At 40.7% G+C, this 20,521-nt stretch overlaps 1 long non-coding RNA gene across 2 annotated transcripts in view; it reads left to right on the forward strand.

The window, feature by feature from the left end:
- LOC139954995 (uncharacterized) overlaps positions 1-20,521 on the forward strand; it is a 341,522-nt gene that overhangs the window by 265,132 nt on the left and 55,869 nt on the right. The gene's annotated exons all lie outside the window — the stretch shown is intronic.

A 20,521-nucleotide genomic window follows, 5' to 3' on the forward strand; every position in this document is an offset into this window, starting at 1 on the left:
TCTGAATGGAAGTGTAGAATCAATCTTCTTATCGATATCTCAATCCCTCAGAAACTACTGGTAGTTGAGCACTGACGATATATAGTAGAATGGGTTAATATTTGTCGTCGCTTGTATTCGTTCAGAAACTGAGAAACTCTCCGATCTGGGCGGGCTTTTATATACGATTCGCCATGTCAAGAATCCTCCAGATCTTTCTCGATACACCTGACCCAGTTTCTCTATTCTTGGAAGTCCTTTGCATATCTAGCGAACGTTCCAGAGAATCCACGAAGATTGCACAGCTTACACGCGATTTCACGTAAAGCGACGTCAACCCGAGACCAGCGTGTCATCATAAGGAATATACCAGAACAATCGTGTATTATAACATTCTGACACGGTAACCCGACCTAATTTCTCAAATACTGATTTATCACGTAGGCAATTTTAAATACTTTCTATCATATAACATTAGGTTTCTCATTAGCAGTAACTAGCGTTAGGCTACAATGGGCCCTCGTAACAAGTGCCACAACCCGAAATCCATATCTATATCATTTATTAAGTAAAATCTGGTGATGAACAACTGTGCCAAACGCAGGTAAAACTCAAACAGGTCGGAAATAAAGAATAAATTTTTATCAGGAAACACTTAGCAATTGTTAACTCATTGGTGTAGATACCCTTAGAAAAGGGCAAGTTCGAGAGTAAGTAAAGTCATTTTATAATCACGAATAACAGTGAATAATTTTAATTCTTGTAATCGATCAGCATGAAGAGAAAGGGGAGCACTTCGATTACAAAATTTAGATATCTCAAAAGTTTGCAAACAAGTGGGGGGGGGGGGGGGGTAGTTCTTCTTTCCTTGCTTTGTTCACCCCCTACCCCGTTCTACGGTTCTTGAATGTTAGGTCTTTGTAAGTTGGGCAATTCAAAAGGTCAATTTATTTGTTTCTCTTACTATGCTCCTTCATAAGGCATAGCAGAAATAAATGTGCGAATAATATTACGCTTTATGAATAAAGGATTTAGGGATCTGAACAAGTCTCAAAATCGATCATGGCAAAAAATATATACATTTGCGCACATATGCCTATAAGGGCGTGCAGGTGTGACTTATGAAATTATGAAAGAGAATAGTAAAGGAAACGATTAAAGTGTATTTATTTTAACGTCGCATGCTTTCTGAAGGAGTCACAAACGCACTGTGAGAAACCTTATAATCTACCTGAAACCACTGCATGCATTGCGATATTCATATTTGTTCTCTTCTCAGTTTTCAGGAATACATCATCAGCCACACAAACAGCGAATTCACACCGTCGCCATGACAGCCTCTGGTACCGAGTAGCTTCGAGCCTTCTAGGCCCCGCTGAGCACAAGTTGAAAACCGTATTGGATCTCAGTTTCTAACTTTACAAGACGTATATATGAAAGATGGCATGGTCGAAAAGTGGTTTAAAGATCTACGAAAGACTAAATACACCGACGTACCACACTCGGAAGATGAGGTACTCAGTTGCTCAACTGGGAACACGCCAAAAAGCTGATCAAGGAGACATTGAATCTCAAACAGACCATATGGAAGATGCAGTTGACGCGATTGTTCCTTTCAGTGAAAGATTCTGCATTTGCTACCAAGTCAACGATGGCAGCCCTTATGTGCAGTGTGATATTTGTCAGCAATGGTTTCATTTCAAGTGTGTTGGTACAACAGACCGAGTAAAACGGGATCCATTTAGATGCAAGAAATGCTTGCCCACGGTATCTCGTGGAATTACAAACATCGGATGCTGGTTCGCATCGGCGGTCAAGGTGACTCACGTTGGTCACATCCTTAAAAACCGCTCCAACTCAAACAGTGTTGGAGAAATGTTAACACGTATTCTTTGCAATTTACAAGAGAAAAGCTGCCGTCCAATTGGTGACAGGGCGTTGAGACAAGCTGTTAAGACTATTGCCGACGAGGTGCGTGGTCCTTTCCTTAACTGCCAAGATCAGCAAGACGCAAGTGAGTTTTTCTGGAACTGCATCATTCACAATCTGCATCAAATATGATCTCACCAGTCACTACAACTTTCGCAACGAAATCAGTCTCTGTCAATGCTTACCATCACCCCTCACAGGCCAGAAGTTGTGAAGAACATTGCCGCCCTCTTTGAAGTTCGTGACGGTATTCGTTGCTCTGAATGCAGAGAAATAGCTAAGTTACCCCCTTGTTTAGTTATAAATATAAACCGCACGCAAAGAGATGGCAATAAATGTGAAGCACCTCTAGATTATATACAAAGAATGATCAACTCATCCTATAATGTCAACTTTGAAGATTCAACGTGTTCACCTTATTATTACCAAATTGTTTCCGCTGTAGTTCATCGAGGACAGGATAAGGGTGGCCACTACTACACCTATCTTTTCAAAAACGGTAGTGTGTTTCAACTTAGCGACGAGACTGTACAAAACTGCACCACTGAAAATGCCGTCGCAGACACTGCCTTGAATGGCATGTTATTATTTTATGAACTTAGATACAAGGGGAAAGGTGGAAATAAGTAATAACGATCAATCGGATTTCGCTGTAACGGTATTCTCGCTGTAACGGTATTCTCCTCAAGATGGCAAACCCAACACTTCAAATTAAACATGCCAACAGCAATCTCTTCAAGACGAAACTAACGTCTTCATAGATTCAGTTCAGCAGGCGGAAGGAGAAACACCGATTAGTGACGCAACACTCGCCGAATTAGTGCTTCACCCGTATTCAATAGGTTTTACGAGGTGATCATTCCAACGTCTGCTTCATTTAAAGTGACGAAGATGCATGGATACAACTGAGGAAGGAACAGAAGGGGACAAGACTACCATTGCAGTGGGTAAACGTCTTTAACGACGGGCTTCGTAAATCCAACCCATTCTGTACGTTGATGTTTAAAAGACACAGAGTTGCAAAACAGTGTAGTAGGAAAACATCCGGCATTATTTTATCCGCCAGTGCATACTGTTGTCCACGTCCGACGTGCAACGTATCTGCTACACTATCAATGGATGAAAACCTGATACGCAGTGTACAATACTAAGGTCGTGTCAAACCGAAAAAATATGGAAAACGTAAAGGAAATGGATGGCAGTATATTCGCCAGCGGAAATCTAACTGAAGTCGGTGCCGACAGCTCAACTTTTAAACAAATCAGCTATGAAGGGTGACGGCGACTTCAGAGTGACAAGGACCTCATTACCAGCCTCCTGGTGAAAGAGCAGCTCGACCTGAAAAATTATATCCGGCAAATATCTGCAGTTTCAAGTATGTGATCACGTTCACAGACGCCAGAGTGCGCCTGTTCCACGAGATGGCACCAACAGTTCCGTTACACTGGGACACAACGGGGTCCGTAGCCTGGAAGGCCGGCAGTAAAGAATATCTTTACTATGCGATGGTGATGCCGAACCAAACAAGACAGGAAGAAAATCTGAAAAGCTCACCATGCCCGGTGACCGAGCTGGTTACAATCAATCTGAAGCTACCATATCAAACTGGCTTCAGATTTTTTGAGACATAGAAGAGTATTTATGGATACAGAAATTTAGCCACCCTATGTCTGATTTCAAGCGACCGCAGCCTGCCATTACTTGTATCATCTCTCAAAGTATTTTCAAGAGAAACCTTCAAGCAATACCTGGAAAATTTCCAATGGTGAGGCATCACCAGTTGAAGTAAATGGAATGATTCTACACACCGGCTTCAGTCATTTCATGAAAGTCGGCAAAGACTATTGCCGCAAATATTACAGGAAAGAACAGAAATGGTTTGCGATGAAGTTATTCCGTCTGCTTGCAGAAGTTCGCCTTTTATCAGAGTACCGGCGATTATTGTTTTCCGTTTGTGTTGTACTCCGAGCTGAACGCTATACAGCCTTGTGCCAACCCCACACAAAATCAATTCTCGATATTGTGTTCCAACGAGAAGCAACAAAGACTGTTGAAGATGAAAAGAGTGACAACTGCGACGAAGAGGTCAGTGGATGTGACAGTTCTGCCTCGCCAGTTAAACCTGAAACATCACGGTACACAGAAGAAGAAGCACTTATGCAGGGAACATAAAGTTTCACTGCATTAAATCAAAGTGTCGATGACAAAGCCAGAGAAGCTCTACAGAATGATCCTACACTTAAGGCAAATAAATTCAGAGGGGTACAACTCATAGGGAAGATGTTGAAATATCTACCTCCGACAGTTCCCATTTGGTCCAATATAATGCTCGGAGACCTTACTCGACATTCGCCATCATACATTTATGCAAATTACGACAGTAACATATACTTCATACGCAATCCGCCGTGGACTGAAGGTTATATGGAGTCATGGAACAAAATTTTTAAGACGACAACACTTGCAAATTACAGACTCCGACTTGATGAACTGGTGCAAAGAATGTATGTCGGAATTCAAGCACAACAACGAAAATTCGTTCTCCAACACCGGGTAAAGAAACGAAGGAAGGCGGGGGAAAAAAGTCACCACATTAGTGCAAGAAAAGTGGAAAAGGAGCCGTAGAGAAACGAGAGATGAAATGAAGTCCACATCTGAAGCTGGGGTCATCAAAAGAATGGAAACGGAACTAGAAAAGCAGCAGGAAAAGGGAAAGAAAGATGCTGCGCGTATGGTGACAACAAATGAGCAGCAAGGAGAAACCAATAAACGGCTTAAAAGTCTAGAAAACGGCTTAATGAACAGCATGAAATCCCCAGTGCTGATCAATCAAAGTTCATAAAAAAGCTTGATCTGGAAAAACATGAAACTCCACATGCAACCCTCAGTGAAAGACCAGCAAGACATCAGAAAACGCAAGCCCAATAATCAATGATGACGAGAGCTCAGCGAATTATGACGGATATGACAAATATGAATCGTTGTTACGAAAATCATGGCTGAATGATGAGGTAAATAACGATCAGCTTGATTTCCTTCAGACCAAAGTTGCAGATTTTAATGTTGCACTGGATCCTGTTAGCGGCAAATTTAGTAACCAAATCTCTTTATTTCCTCGATCCACTCCAAGACTGCAGTCAAGTGATGAAATGAAGCGTTACAGATGTTGAATTTCAGATAGATCCTCATTAGAAGGAAAGCTGTTGAAATGTCAGAAATCGCCAGTTAAGATGACATCTGAGTGTAACTTTCCATTTCAGCCGACAAGGAACGACTGTGGACTTTATGTCCTTCTTTACGTCAAATCATTATTATTTGGAGGAAAGATGAATCCATTTGTTGACATTCCGATGGAAAGGGATTGTATTAACAACAATTTACATGACTTCGATATGAACAGACCATAGCATAACCATTAAGAGCAAAGTAGTGGTTTACACTCCTTGAAGGCTGACTCAATAAGAGACAAAAATGCGAATACGACCATGTGGCATCAATATATATTTCTTCTTAAAGGATCAGCGATATCTCAACAAGTATATGTCAAGTACAGCATGAAAGTGGACATTGTGTTGAACTATCTGAAAAATCACAGAAAACATGCATCTTGTATCATATCGAGTATCCATTACTTACTTGAACTGTATTTGCTCCATAAAGGATTTTAGCTTATGAATTTTTTTGTTGTACCTAATTGAATTGGATGCCGAAAAACGTATATGGTCAAATAGCAGCTCATACATATTTTCTCAACAAGTATATATTTAAACTGAAGCATGACAGCGGGCATTGTGTTGAACTTCGTATTGAAATATCACAAAAAAAAGGACATGTCAAATTACATTGATTATAGTCTTTTATACTAACACGGATTTTTCGTGGTTAACGATTTGAATTTTTTATGATAATAAAAACAAGCTCGTTTTATTGGAAGCTGAAAGGAGTCTACAGTCCAGCAGCAGCAAAAATACATATATTTATTTTGTCTGGGATGAGCAGCAATCTCTCAACAAGTATTTATTTGAACTACAGCATGAAAATGGGCATTATGTTGAACTTTGTGATGAAATATCACACAATACGAGTATCCATTATTACATTGATTATCCATTATTGACTTTAAATGGAATTTTCGTCATGAAGGACTTCAGCTTATTTTTTCGGTAAATTTGATTTGATGACGAAAGGAGTCTATGGTCAAGCAGCACCACACACATATTTATATTTGTTGGATCAGCAATCGCTCAACAAGTGTTATTCAAATGTACCATGACAGCGGGGATTGTGTAGAACTTTGTTGTTACATAATACGTGCATTTAGAATAATATTGATTATCCATTATTAACTGTAACGGAATTAGCGACTTAAGCATGTCAGCTTATTTATCTGTGAATTTGATGACGAAATGAGTCCATGGTCAAGAGAAAGTACGTTTATATTTATTTCTCTTAGTGGAGCAGCAATCTCTCAACAAGTATATTTAAACTACAGCACGACAGCGGGGATGGTGTTGAACTTTGGGATGAAAACCACAGAATACGAGAATCTGCTTTCTTATTGATTATTCATAAAAAACTGAAAAGGATATTGTGTCATAAAGGATTTGAGCATTTCTTCTGTGAATTTATAATATAAACAAACTCAATTTGATGACAAAAGGAGCCGATGGTCAAGCAGATCTTATATTTATTTTGTCTGGGAGGAGCAGCAATCTCTCAACTCCAGGTATATATAAAGGCCAGATATCGTGATTTATGGTGGGAGGCGTACAAACGTCTACACTAGCCGTTATAGCTATGGAGAGTGATGGAGTGGGTGCACCTCCTCTAAACGACCATAGTCAGGTGGCTTAGCAACAATTTTCGGGATTAACGTTACCGGCCTGACAAAAGTACCAAATTTGGCATGGAGTTTTTTTTCGACCTATCTATTGATTTTATCAGTGGAACCCACTTGATCGGCTCCGATTTTCCAAGATGGCGGCCGAAATCCAAGATGGCCGCCAGAAGAAAAGGAAATGTCATAAAATCGGAGATGAACAAATGAGGGGTCAATTTAAGTGTTTCAGGGATCACTGAAACAGATGATGGTCATGGCATGTTGCTTGAGTAACCCACTTCCAAGATGGCGGCCAAAATCCAAGATGGCCGCCCGGAAAAAAAGAAAATTTAGTATATATTCATTCCCCAGATCCCCTGTGCCTTTTACTGATCGGGACCATCAAACCTTCCGTCCTCAAACGTGTAAATGAAACCGGGCTAGCAACCTGACTATATGTTATGGCTGGTATTCTTATTGTGTCACTTTTGCTCAGGAAGCCACTCAGGACTTATTGGGGAACTTTGAGGTGTGATCGACCATAGATAGACACTGTCGCAAAGCCCGTTATTATATGGGAGTTACGAGTGTCATGTAAGACTGATTACATTGAGTCACCTATATAATAGGGTAACTTGAGGGAAAACCGACCAGATGTGAATACCGACTCATTGGGAGATTTTGTACGATTGTGCACCCTTCATAAACACAACGTCAATTCTGCGAACAACACACGCTAAGTCAAGTCACTAGTCATCTGAGGTATTTAGGTCGTTCTTTTCGAACCTGTACTCTAGGGCTGCTGTTAGCGAGGATCTCCTGGAAGACTTGTTGTCTGGTATAGACAAGCCCACCCCCCCCCCCCTCAGAGTAAAAACGATAGCTTGGGTTCGAATCTCTTCGTTGGTGAGCTCTGGACAGCGGTAGCAGCGATGAAGAAGGGAAAGTCCCCCAGTCCCGATGGCCTCCCTGCTGAGTTCTATAGGACCTCTTCGAGGTTCTCGGTGGGGACTTGAGAGACGCATTAGGAAATCGCTTAGCGGATGTGATGCCGGATATTGTAGGTCCTCTCCAGACTTGTGCTGTGTGAGGCAAGTGTATTCAACATAACATAATCTCTGGTTGATGAGAGACTTGATCGATTTTGTTAAAGTTCGTTATTTGCCATGTGCACTGGTCTCCTTGGACCAGCAGGAGAAGGCCTTTGACATGGTAGATCACTACTTTCTGTTCAGATCCTTAGAGTCCTTCGGATTGAACTCAGGGTTTATTCGTTGGGTCTCGTTACTATATAAGGACGTCACGAGCATGGTCACTGTTAACGGATCTACTTCTGTTCCCTTCCCGGTTCAAAGGGGAGTTCGTCAGGGTTGTCCCCTCTCCCCGTTGTTGTATGTTCTCTTCAGCGAAACGCTCAGTACCTTGCTGGACAGATGCTTGGGTTTCCCCTTCAATGTACCGGGTGGGGCTAGAGTTATATGCGTGCAATATGCCGATGACGTCACTTGTATTGTGTCGGACCTCGCCTCCTTCGAGCCTTTATCGAAGGTTTTTGGCCACCTTCCAAGAGGCTACTGGTGCCAGACTTAACAAGTCCAAGATGAAAGGGCTGTATTTAGGAAGTTGGCGCGGCCAATCCCTCCCGTTCGATTCTACTTGGTCAGATGTCATTATCAGAGTAAATGGCATCTGGCTAGGTAATGGTGCCGCGGAGGCCACTACTTGGGCAGAGAAGGCTGATCAGGTGGAGGCAAGGCTCGACACATTCAGTCGGAGGTGGCTCTCCCTCCCTGGGAAGGTTACGGTTGTTAATCGTTTTATTGTTCCTCTCCTTTGGTATCCTGGTACGGTGATCGCTGCACCGGATCATGCCTTGGTGCGATTGGAGAGAGTAATTTTGGATTTCATTTGGGGAAAGCGCAAACCAAACCGTGTCAAAAGGACCGCTCTGTAAAAGACACCCTTGAGCGGTTGGCATGTTTTGGTCAACCTACCATCTAAACAGTGCTTTCTCCTTTTGAAAGGTTTTTTCGTTGCGTTTGAGAATCCCTCGTTTCCCTTTGCCTTTTTTTGTTAGGTTCTAGGGTGGGTTTCTTTTTCGCCACCATTGGCCCGGATCCTTTTCCAATAACCGGCCAAAGGCGACATGCCCTTCGGGGGTGTATACTCAGATTGGTGACTCACTTCGTAGAATCAAAGAGGAGGGTGGGCCAGATGTTCTGCTGAACGTGGCCCGTCGGCTTGCCAAACCGCTATCTCTCCAGAAGTGTGGCGGTCTGTGTGTTGTAAGTGACCAGAAAGCCGTCTCCGGGACGCGAATTTTTTCCTGAACCTTTCGGGCAGTGTACGTGGAGTTTAGCCAATCAGAGCGAGGCTGTGTTGATGACGTACTTCTCAATAAAGATGGTCAGTCGGGTAAATGCGTTGCTTCAATAACATAAGGTGGAAAACGAAAGACCGCGAGTTCGAGCCCCCGTGTGGATTTCCCCCACTTTTTCTCATGTCCAAGTAGTTATGTCTAAGTATTATATCATGAATTGAAAATCGATATTATAAGTTATGTCATGGTTTTAGTGCATGGTCATCTTATATATGAAACTCCGAAGATAGTGTGGCGAAAATGTATATAGTTTCTTTTGTTTATTTTCCTTCTAGATCTTATTAGAGGGAAATCGATCTCAGCCCCAAAATGTGGTACATCCGTTTTAGGAAAGTTTATCCTAATTTAAAGGCAGATGACTGGCTAGAATAATAGACAAGGGAAACAGATATTCGTTCTGGAACAATTTAAAAGAGAGGATTTATTGCATAATAAAAGAAGGGCAGTACTTGCACTCTTATTTACATAAATCGGTGATCAGTTTACAAGAAATATTTGACAGTTTCCACAATAAACCGTTAATTACTGGACCTAGTCTCTCACAAGGAGGTGCTATAGGAAAAGTTATTTGATTGCAATCGGACCTCCGTTAGGTGTCCAATTATTAACGCATAGAGCAGGATTTTTAATAAATAAACCAATGATAATTTACAAGTAAAGAAAGTCAAATATGGTTTTCATCTTACTGAAGTTAGTCAATTCCTAAACACAGTTCCAGGCGCAGAAAATCCAAATTACAATTAAATACAGGATCAGACAAAGACTTTTTAAACATATATGATTAAACGGCCAACTAAAATTACTTGTTTACTTGCAAACAGCAACTTGACGAGTGAGTCAAAATTTAATAATCCTAGCACTATAGCAACAACTTGAAATTCACACTGCCAAACCGCGCTATAAGTACAGTACAGTGTCATGTCCACCTGAAGACATTGTAAATTTGTACATCACACAGCGATCATACATCGCCGTTTTTCAACAAAGAAACCGATGTAAACGTCTCGTAAGTTGTGCACAATGATTCAGTATAATGCCTACATACCTTATTACTATCTGCTGTAGTACAACAATTATGTTGACTTATCGAATGTGATTTCCCCACTTCAACATTTGGTAAGCACGCCGCCATCTTTACAGTGGTACGTCATTAACACAGCCTCGGTCTGATTGGCTAACTCCACGTACACTGCCCGAAAGGTTCAGGAAAAAGAAATTGGCCTCCGGGACTTGGCAAGGAGGATTGCACATGGGGGTCCTCATCACTAACCATAGGTGAAGGGATTTGTCCCCGTATGGGCTGTAAAGCCATCGAGACTATGCAACACCTGTTGCTGGAGTGTCCCTTTGTCCGGCTGGTGTGGAAATGATGGTTTCACGCCTTCGTTATTGGTGTTATTGGTTGCACACAGTGGGCCATTAGTAGTGATTTTGTTTTGTATGGTTTGTTTGTTGCCCCCTGTGTGCCCAACCTGGGTTAGGGATCTGCTGTTGTTGTTTGCCGCTGTCATCAGGAGACACATCTGGAACAGCAGATGCCGCCTAGTTTTCGATGGGGACGTCTGGAGGGCCAAGGCTCTCGCCCCCTCGTGCAAAGTGACACTAGGTTGCGCATGGAGGCGGACCATGCACGGCTTCCCGACATTGCCTTTCGTAGACGATATTCTTCAAAATTTTGTAACTTTTCATTCAAATCAGATTCGCCATTCTTAAGTGGCAGAGTTTTGAAAATGTAAATTTGGCATTATCCTTTGCTTCCCCCCTCGACGTCACAGAAACATTACGTAATAATAAATCTGTCTAATGTTCACGATGCATCGACTAAAAGTCAGTCTGGTCATTGGATTTTCAATACTAATCACAAGGAATCAGAATCTTCAAAGTCAAGTCTACACTTCCACTCACCCTTAACAGTGACAACAAGTGTATTTTCTGTTATATTGGCCGCCATCTTGGAAATGGGTCACCCAAGCAACGTGTCATGACCATCTGTTTCAGTGACCAAGGAAACACCTGAATTGACCCCTCATTTGTTCATTTCTGATTTTTACAGCCAGATATATGACATTTCCTTTTTTCCTGGCGGCCATCTTAGATTTTGGCCGCCATCTTGGAAATGGGTGGCCCAAGCAAGATGCCATGACCATCATCTGTCAGTGAACCCCGGAAACACCTGTATTGACCCCTCATTTGTTAATTTCTGCTTTTTACAGCCAGATATGACATTTCCTCTTTTTTCTGGCGGTCATCTTGGATTTGGCCGCCATCTAGAAAAATCAGAACCGATAGAGTGGGTTCCACGGATAAAATCGATAGATAGGTCGAGAAGAAACTCCATGCCAAATTTGGTACTTTTGTCCGGCCGGGTAACGTTAAATTTGCTAAGCCACCTGACTAAAACGACCAAGAGGAAGACCTCCGAGTGGTAATCCTCCAGCAAAACGTGCCTATAGTCTCGATCGGGCCAACGGTGTACCTTTTAGATTCGTTTCCTTCTTGGGTACAACAGAAGGAACGCATTTAAAATTTCATCTGAAGATGGTGGAGCTGGAAAGAAGACGTGCTTTTTACGTGACCCGTCGAACGGGATACAAATCGTCACGGCCAAACGGCACTACCAAACCACCCCATTCTTACAAACGAAACTCAGGTCAAGCGAGCCACAAAAAAAGGTACATACGCCCACCGACCTGTAGTCAGACTTCACCGCCTCCAGGACTGCCTGCCAACTGGCAAATTTCCCCCTAAAAACAACATCGCATCTATTCCTCCAAATAAGTTTTTTTTAGAACAGAACAAACATAAATAATACGCTGCAACACAGCAACAGAACAAATTGGAGGATCTAATCCATATAAAACAAAGCCCTGTCCTACTGTTGTGTAGAGGATTTCCAATGCCTCTTGGTAAAATCATCTAAGATAATCATCAGTATTGTGATTGGTTATTGATTCATAATTATTCATTAATATGTATGTCATGTGATTTGGTCAAGACAACCAGAGCGAAGCTTCTGGAAGGACCTTTGCAGGTGCTGACAGGAGTCACGTTCTGGGAGTGTGTGACAGTAAAATATTCCAAACGCAGAGAAAATCTCAATAAATCGGAGTCGAATCAGACCTTAATCGTTTTTCTGATTATTGCATAATACCCTGAGACGTCTAATTAATCAACCGAATCAAGAAGAAACACAACATGGCGCCCAACGTAAAGTTTGCCAGATATTTCACTGCCCGTTTGCGAGTTTCGTGACTGTCTTCATCGCTGCCAAAACCTATTCTTATATTTCGATAGCAGCCTAACACGTACATCTCGTCATCTGAGTCCAGCCAGAACCAATGTTATATTTCGATAGCAGCCTTACACGTACATCTCGTCATCTGATCCAGCCAGAACCAATGTTATATTTCGATAGCAGCCTAACACGTACATCTCGTCATCTGATCCAGCCAGAACCTATTGTTATATTTCGATAGCAGCCTAACACGTACATCTCGTTATCTGCTCCAGCCACAACCTATTGTCATATTTGGATAGAAACCTTACACCTGCGCTGGAGCCAGACGATACTGGGTAGACATTTTCGCGTCGTATTTGAGGAGACGATTCGGAAGTTCAGTTCGAACTTGGAAGACCTAGCCGAAGTAGCGTCTCACCTTACTTAGCCTACTGTATAGGCCTAACGTTATTATCGAGTGATCGTCACCTACTGACTACTGTACCGAATGACGTACCGAATCATCATACTGTACCGAATCACCATTACTGTACAGAATCATCATACCAGAACCGATCCTACCACAGTACTACCAGTCACCAGTTTTTATTTTTCATGCATTGCTTGATTTATGCATTATTGTACGTATTACTTATTTCGGAATTTAATTTTGTTTTCACATTGGATATGTTGTGGTGAGTTCAATTATTTTCTCACATTAATTGGTCTGTACCTGTTAGTTAGTGTTACTAGCCTAAATCACAATGTATTGGGCTCTACAGAGTAGGTCACTTAGCCTAAGTGAGACCATTGTGTTTTACCTCATGTAAGTTGTGCTAGTGAATTTTCTCAAATTTTCTAGGCCCATTTTCACGCTTTCATGTTGCTTCAAGTTGTATTATTTTTGTGTATCATGGCACAGCCACCGCCATTACGGCAAACAGATTTCTTGCCAACTAGATTTGATGGTAGTTCCATCAACAGTGATGCATGTACTTCACACTTTTTGCTCTTTAGAGATTATCTGGAATCACATAAGTTGAATAACCCAGTGTCTGATGATGACTTACTGAAAGTTGTTTCTATGTTCAAAAGAACTTTGCATGGCCAGGCAAGATTGTGGATTGAAGACAAAACATTCACTTCCATCCAGAATCTGAGGGAGACATTTATTGCAAGGTTTAGTCCAAGCAAGTCAAAGTTTGCTTTAGTTAATGACTTTTCAAACCTTTCATATACAGAAGGGAACAGTGCAGAAGTGCATCTAGGTAAAATCAGAGAGGCAGCATGCAAAATCAATTATGGTGATGCTCAAGTAAGAGACAAATTTTTGAGTACTCTTCCAGCCCAGTGCAGAGCATCAGTATTAATGTCAGCTCCAGATGACAAGTTACAAACTTACGTTGATAGAGCTCAGTGCTATTTTGATCTATATGCTCATCACATCCATGTGGATGAAACGTCATACTCCGCCACTAGTAGTAGTGAGATACGACCCATGACACAAGTGAATAGTGATCGATCTCGTCCCCCTACACGGGACTTGCAAAATGTTCCTAACAGGCGAAATCGGGACTATACCCGAAGACCAATGATTTGTGATTTTTGTTTATCACCTGGTCACAAGTGGCGACAATGTCGGCAAAGACAGTATATGTTGGAACAACGTAATAAGAGACTTTTCAATAGTGGCAATGAGGAAACTAATACCTCAGGTGGTAGTTCTGGCAACACGAGTAATCAGAATTTTTAGTAAGGGGAGTCCGCAATAGCGCTCGTTGTGAGGCCCCCCAGTGGCAAGAACCAAGTGTAGAATCTGTGACCTCAGCCAAATATTTAGGTCAGGATGTTGATGTTACACTTAACTTGGATTCAAAAAATCGTGTGAAAGGTACACTACCAGGCGGTAAAAATGTGTTGATTTTATTTGACAGTGGTGCTACAAGGTCGATCATTTCTGGGTCATTTGTTCGTAAATCACATTATCTGTCATCTGTGACGTTAAAGAAAGTTGAACCCATTCACTTCAAGTTGGGCAATGGTAACTTCTTAACTGCTTCGCATGTGATCGACTTTGAGATTACAATTCAAAGTCATCGCTTTAAAGTAAGTGCTGTGATTGCAGATAATTTAGTGGGATTAGACTTGATTTTGGGAAATAACACTTTAAGAGAGTTAGGTGGTATGTTAAATTTCAGAGATGGCTCTTTTCAGGTCAAACCGAAGAAGGTGTATTTCAGACCTGTATCTAATGTTACTGTTCAACCAGGTCAAACAAAGAAAATAATTGTACAAGCTAGAGTACCATCATTTTTGAGAAATCATGAAGTTGTGTTGGAGTCTAATTGTTTTTTGGCTCAGATGTGCCCATCTCATATGTTGGTAAATTTAAGGAAAGGAAGAACTTTCATTCAGGTTACAAATGCAAGCCAAATAAGGAAGTTCTTTGTACGAAGTAAACCAGTGGCTCATTTGAATCTGAATGATGTAGCACATATTACTCAGGATGTTACTCCAGAGTTTTTGAACTTCTTACATATTGCTGATAGGGTTACTTCAGGTTCAGAAGTCTCATCTCAACAAACTTTGAGACAATACAACCAAGAGCAGTATCCTCATCTAGATCCTCATGATCCTTTACTGGATATGACTGAGGCAGATGTTTTTAGAAAGCATGTGAATTTGTCTGACAGCATTCTTGATTTGGAAGAGAGATCAGATTTTCAGAATATGTTATTAAAGCATAGGGATGCATTTTCCTTGTATAATGAGCTTTCAACTTGTCATGGTCATGAAATTGATTTTGAACTAGAGAACAAGGAACCATTTTTCATTCGACCTTACTTTAAGACTGAGTCGGATAAACTTATCATTGAGAAGGAGATGGATAAACTAGTTACTTTGGGAATTCTTGGTGTTGGTCATTCATCTTACACCTCACCTGTGTTGCTTGTGTCGAAGAAAGGCACAAATGAAAAGAGAGTTGTGACTGATTTTAGATACTTGAATTCACGCATCAAACGGATAAATCATCCTTTTCCATTACTAGCGGAAACCATGATGCGTATAGGAAATTCAAATGCAACTATTTTGAGTGTGATGGATCTTAAGTCTGCATTCTTTTCTTTGCCTTTGACTAAATGTGCTCAAAAGTATACAGGTGTTTCATCATTTAATGGAGGGAAACATTACTATTACAAGCGTCTCGCACAAGGATTAAATGTGTCACCAGGTGTATTTCAAGCCAAAATAGATGAAGTACTGGGTCAAGTGCAGAATTCAAGAAACTTTTGTATTGCGCACCATGATGACATAATAGTGTTCAGTCAAGATAAAGTGTCGCATAAACAACATTTAGCCAGTATCTTCCAGGCTCTTGCATTGAATGGGTTAAAGATTAGTCCCAAGAAGTGCAAGTTTTTCTGTAAACAAGTGATTTATATGGGACATAGTGTTACAGTTAATGAGTTAGGGAATGCCACCATACAGCCACTTGCTGATAGGTGTGCAGCTATTCGTAATATGGCGAGACCTACTTCTGCCAAAGAAGCTAGACGTTTTGTGGGTACAATTAATTACTTATCAGGGTTTTTCCCACATGTCCAGACAATTTTGCGACCTTTGCATTGTTTGTCCAGAAAGCACAAACACTTTAAATGGACAGAAGAGTGTGAAATTTCATTTTCCAAAATTAAGGAATTAATGACAAGTCCTCCCATATTGCATTTACCTAAGAAGGAAGGTACATTTTCAGTGTATAGTGATACATCTAGAGTTGCCACAGGTTCTTATATTACCCAAAGTGTTGATGGTAGAGAGAATCTACTTGGTTATTATTCCAAAATACTGCCCAATGCATGTCAGAATTACAGTGTTACAGAATTGGAATTATTCGGACTGTTCATCAATGTATCAGCATTCAGACATTTACTTTAAGGGTTGTACGTTCAGTGCCTTTGTTGACCACTCGGCAATTGTCCAGATTTTAAAATCTAAGGATGAAGCACCTACACCACGTTTGCAAAAACTGCTTCTCAAATTGTCAGATTATTCCTTTCAAATTGGTTACAAGAAGGATACAGAAATAGTCTTGGCAGATCTTCTATCAAGATCACCCAGAGAGGATGATTCAGAAATTGATCAAATCATTCCTGTAGCATTTTCGGCAGATGATGATGGTTATCCTGAATTTGCCAACCCAATAGTCACCCGCTCTTATGCTAAGAAAATGGGAATCACAATCCCTGCCTTGTTTCCAGAGAAACAAACTGAAGTCACAGGAAATAAAGATAGTTCTGAGGAGTCATCTGAAACTAACTTTTCAAGGTCAGGTGTTCAAAGTTTAGAGCAACCTACAGTAGAAAACCAAGATAATCTACCCATCACAAACAATGTGGTAAATGAAATTGGTACTAGTTGATAGAACTAGAATGCTACATCATGACCACAGAGATGTACCACCTGTGTTGTATTCTCCGCCAAAACCACTTATTTCTAGGATAGACAGTTTGGTCACACGGCATGTGCCAAAACAAGCTGAATTAGACAAGCTCATGAGTGTTATTAAGAGAAAGATAATTCGTGACTTTAGTTTGCCAGTTGACATAAATGAATTAAGGAAGGAACAAGAAGTTTCCCCTTTCTTCAAACCAGTGTACGATTATCTGTCACATGATATATTACCTAAGGACAGAAAGTCTGCAAAGTCAGTTCAGTTGAAGTCTGAAGAGTATATTCTCTGTAATGGAGTTTTGTTTCGTTTATTTTTCTGTAACAAGAAAAATGATTTCAATGTGCAGTTAGCAGTACCAGAGAATGTGTCTGAAACTGTAATTTCACAGTTTCATGACAATCTTTTGAGTAGTCATCAGGGGACAGTAAGAACTTACTTAACCATCCGGCGACATTTCTACATACCGAAGATGTTTGAAAGAATCAACAATTATGTGAAGTCATGTTTACGTTGTCAACAATTCAGAGACAAACCAGACAAATTGCGAATGTATCATCAGAGAGTACCAGATCAATATCAGCCATTTTCAAAATAAGTCTTGATTTCAAAACTATGCCGTCATCTGTAAGTGGATTTAAGCATCTTATGGTTGCATGCGACGAGGTCACAAGATTTGTGATATGTGCACCTTTGAAAACCTTAGATGCAAAGACAATCTGTGAGGCATTCATTCAGAAAATAGTGGCAATTTTTGGTCCACCTCAGTGCCTTATCACAGATGCTGCATCATCTTTAACAGGCAAATTACTAGCTGTGTTGTGTTCTGCTCTGGACATTGATCAGAAAGTCATAAGTGTAGAAAACCATGGAAGCCTCCAAGTGGAGCGTCACATTCGTACGTTGTCAAACTTTTTGAAGGTTAATCTCAATCAGTTCGGAAATGATTGGGTAAGGTATATTCCTACAACATGCTATGCATACAACTCTTTCTCATCACCATTTTTGGGAAACTATAGTCCATATGAGTTAGTTTTTGGTCGAGAACCGCAAAATTTGACAAATGTGAAATTCAATCCAATGTCAGGATTATCGTTGTCTTATCAAGACTATCTTTCTCATTTGAAGGACAAATTCAGCAATATTTCAAGAACAATGTTATCACTTCAGAGACACCAGCAAGAGAAGCAAAATGTGGAGTTGTCTCAAAGGTTGTCGAAAAATCCAATTTACACTGTTGGACAATTGGTATATCTTTTCAAGCCTACCTCTTCCTCCCTGACGGCTAACTCTAAGCGTATTGCAGCAGAATGGTGCGGACCCTTGGTCATTCATAAGGTTTTAGATCGAACTCATTATGTTCTATCTACTATAACAGGAGAAATCCTTAATGATGTGTTTAGTTTCAATCGTCTCAAACCATGTTTCATTAGGAGTTCTAATGATATCAAAAGTATTACAAATGTTCAAAAATTGAAAGAAGCTTTGGGTGAGAGACATAACCCCCAGCCAAAAGACACACAGTCTGAAAGTCTTCAATTCATTGATGAAAACGATTCAGTCTTATCAGATGTTTCTTCAAGAGACATAGAATGTTGTGATAAAGTAGATGCAGTTGATTTGAGTGAACATGTTAAACATATTTCAGAGAATCAGGGTTTGGGAATCCCACGTGCTACTGACAAAGAGAAACTACAGCAACAGTTGAAATTAATTATGGAAGCTCCAACAAATCTTTTTATGGATATTGAAAAGACAAGGTTCAAATCAGGTCATTTGCAAATTTTACTTTCATTTCAAAAGTCAACTTGCGAGAAAGATACAAGAGTTCGTTTTTGGTGGTCAGTAGACAAGTATGCTGATACCGAAAAGCTGGTTAAAGAAGTTTTAGAGAATACCAAGATTCCAAAGTTTGGTAATCCTAGAAAATTGTTCAAAGGGTTATATGTTTAAAATTTTGAACTTACAATGTTACCACATTTATATATGTACCTAATTATTGGTTACACCTTGAAAAACTCATTTTTTTTGATAAGACATGAATATTTCATTAACATGTTATATGTTTGCAGACCAGGACAGTTGTTGTCTTCAAGTAATTATTTGGTTTGTAACAATGTTCAAGAAGTTTTTATTCAAGGAAATGTGTGCTTGTAAGAAAGTTATGTCATGATATGAGTCAGACAGAAAGTTAGTTTGAGAGTTAATCAAAACAGGTTGGACTTCATTTTGCTTGAATCATTATATTTGGTACCTTCCTAGGAGCAACTTGATCACTCACGTCCAGAGCGCACCTGTATGTTGAAGAATTGTAAGTGTGAAGTTTTTCAAAAGAAATGAGAAAGAAGGTGAAGATGGTTACCTAAAACACTGTCTTGCTCTTAACAGAGGTCAAGTAGACTCTGAACCGATTTATATATCATTTTTACAGTGAAGATTTGTTTTTATTCTTAAAAGCAAGCAAACAACTTTAAGCGTAGAGGTTACATTTTAAAGTTAGCATGGAATTGCATTCCATTAAGCATACCAGCATACCAGTATGTAAATATGTTTTAAATCTTATTTGCAGTTGTTTATGTGTTTGGGAAGAAAACAATAATTTGTATTGATTAGATTGATTAATCTTATCCAGTTGGATTGGGGGGGGGGGGGGAGAAACAAAAAGAGAAGAAGTTTCTCTCTTTTTTTTAAAAAACAAAGGGGATGTTGTGTAGAGGATTTCCAATGCCTCTTGGTAAAATCATCTAAGATAATCATCAGTATTGTGATTGGTTATTGATTCATAATTATTCATTAATATGTATGTCATGTGATTTGGTCAAGACAACCAGAGCGAAGCTTCTGGAAGGACCTTTGCAGGTGCTGACAGGAGTCACGTTCTGGGAGTGTGTGACAGTAAAATATTCCAAACGCAGAGAAAATCTCAATAAATCGGAGTCGAATCAGACCTTAATCGTTTTTCTGATTATTGCATAATACCCTGAGACGTCTAATTAATCAACCGAATCAAGAAGAAACACAACACTACCGACCAGGAACGGTCTCCCGTTAAACGGTCGGTCCAGGACTGAAACCACTCCCACAAGTTCAAAACGAAGGGGCAATGCCAAAAAACATCGGCAGTACTTTCTAAGCTGTCACAGCCGGTCCTCGGGCACAGTCCATCACCCAAATGCCAGTGATACCTTTTCAGATTGGTCACCAAGGCACCGTGTGCAATTCTCCACGCAAGATCACGGAGCCTGCAACCATTCAGCCTTGAATGCACTGAACGCCATACTTCGACAGGATGACGTCCCTGTACAAAAATTGCATTCAAGGCCCTATCCCGCAAGGAACTGAGAACGAGGGCCGGCCGTGACAGGTCAACAGGGGGCAACTCAATAAGAGCGGAGCAAATGACACGCACCACTCTGCTTGGTGTGCTACTATGCGGTTCTCTGTTGCTAAACAGCGCCGGAACCCATCGACGCAAGTGCAACCCGCCCCAAAAACGTACAAAATATCAACAAGAAAACCCTGGGTCAGTTACCGCTACAAACAATTGCTTAAATAACAAGTTAACTTACTTCCCAGATGAACCACCCCTAGTCCCCCCTTCTCCAGTTTTTGGTACAATACCGCCCTCTTGACAAGCTCTGTACCACCAGACCATATGAATGAAAAAATCGCTCTCTCCAACCGCACCAGGACGCGACGCGGAATAGGGTACACCGCGCCCGGGTACCACAAGATGGGCGAAACGAA

Source organism: Apostichopus japonicus, chromosome 17 (assembly GCF_037975245.1).
Source record: "Apostichopus japonicus isolate 1M-3 chromosome 17, ASM3797524v1, whole genome shotgun sequence".
Classification (NCBI taxonomy): domain Eukaryota; kingdom Metazoa; phylum Echinodermata; class Holothuroidea; order Aspidochirotida; family Stichopodidae; genus Apostichopus; species Apostichopus japonicus.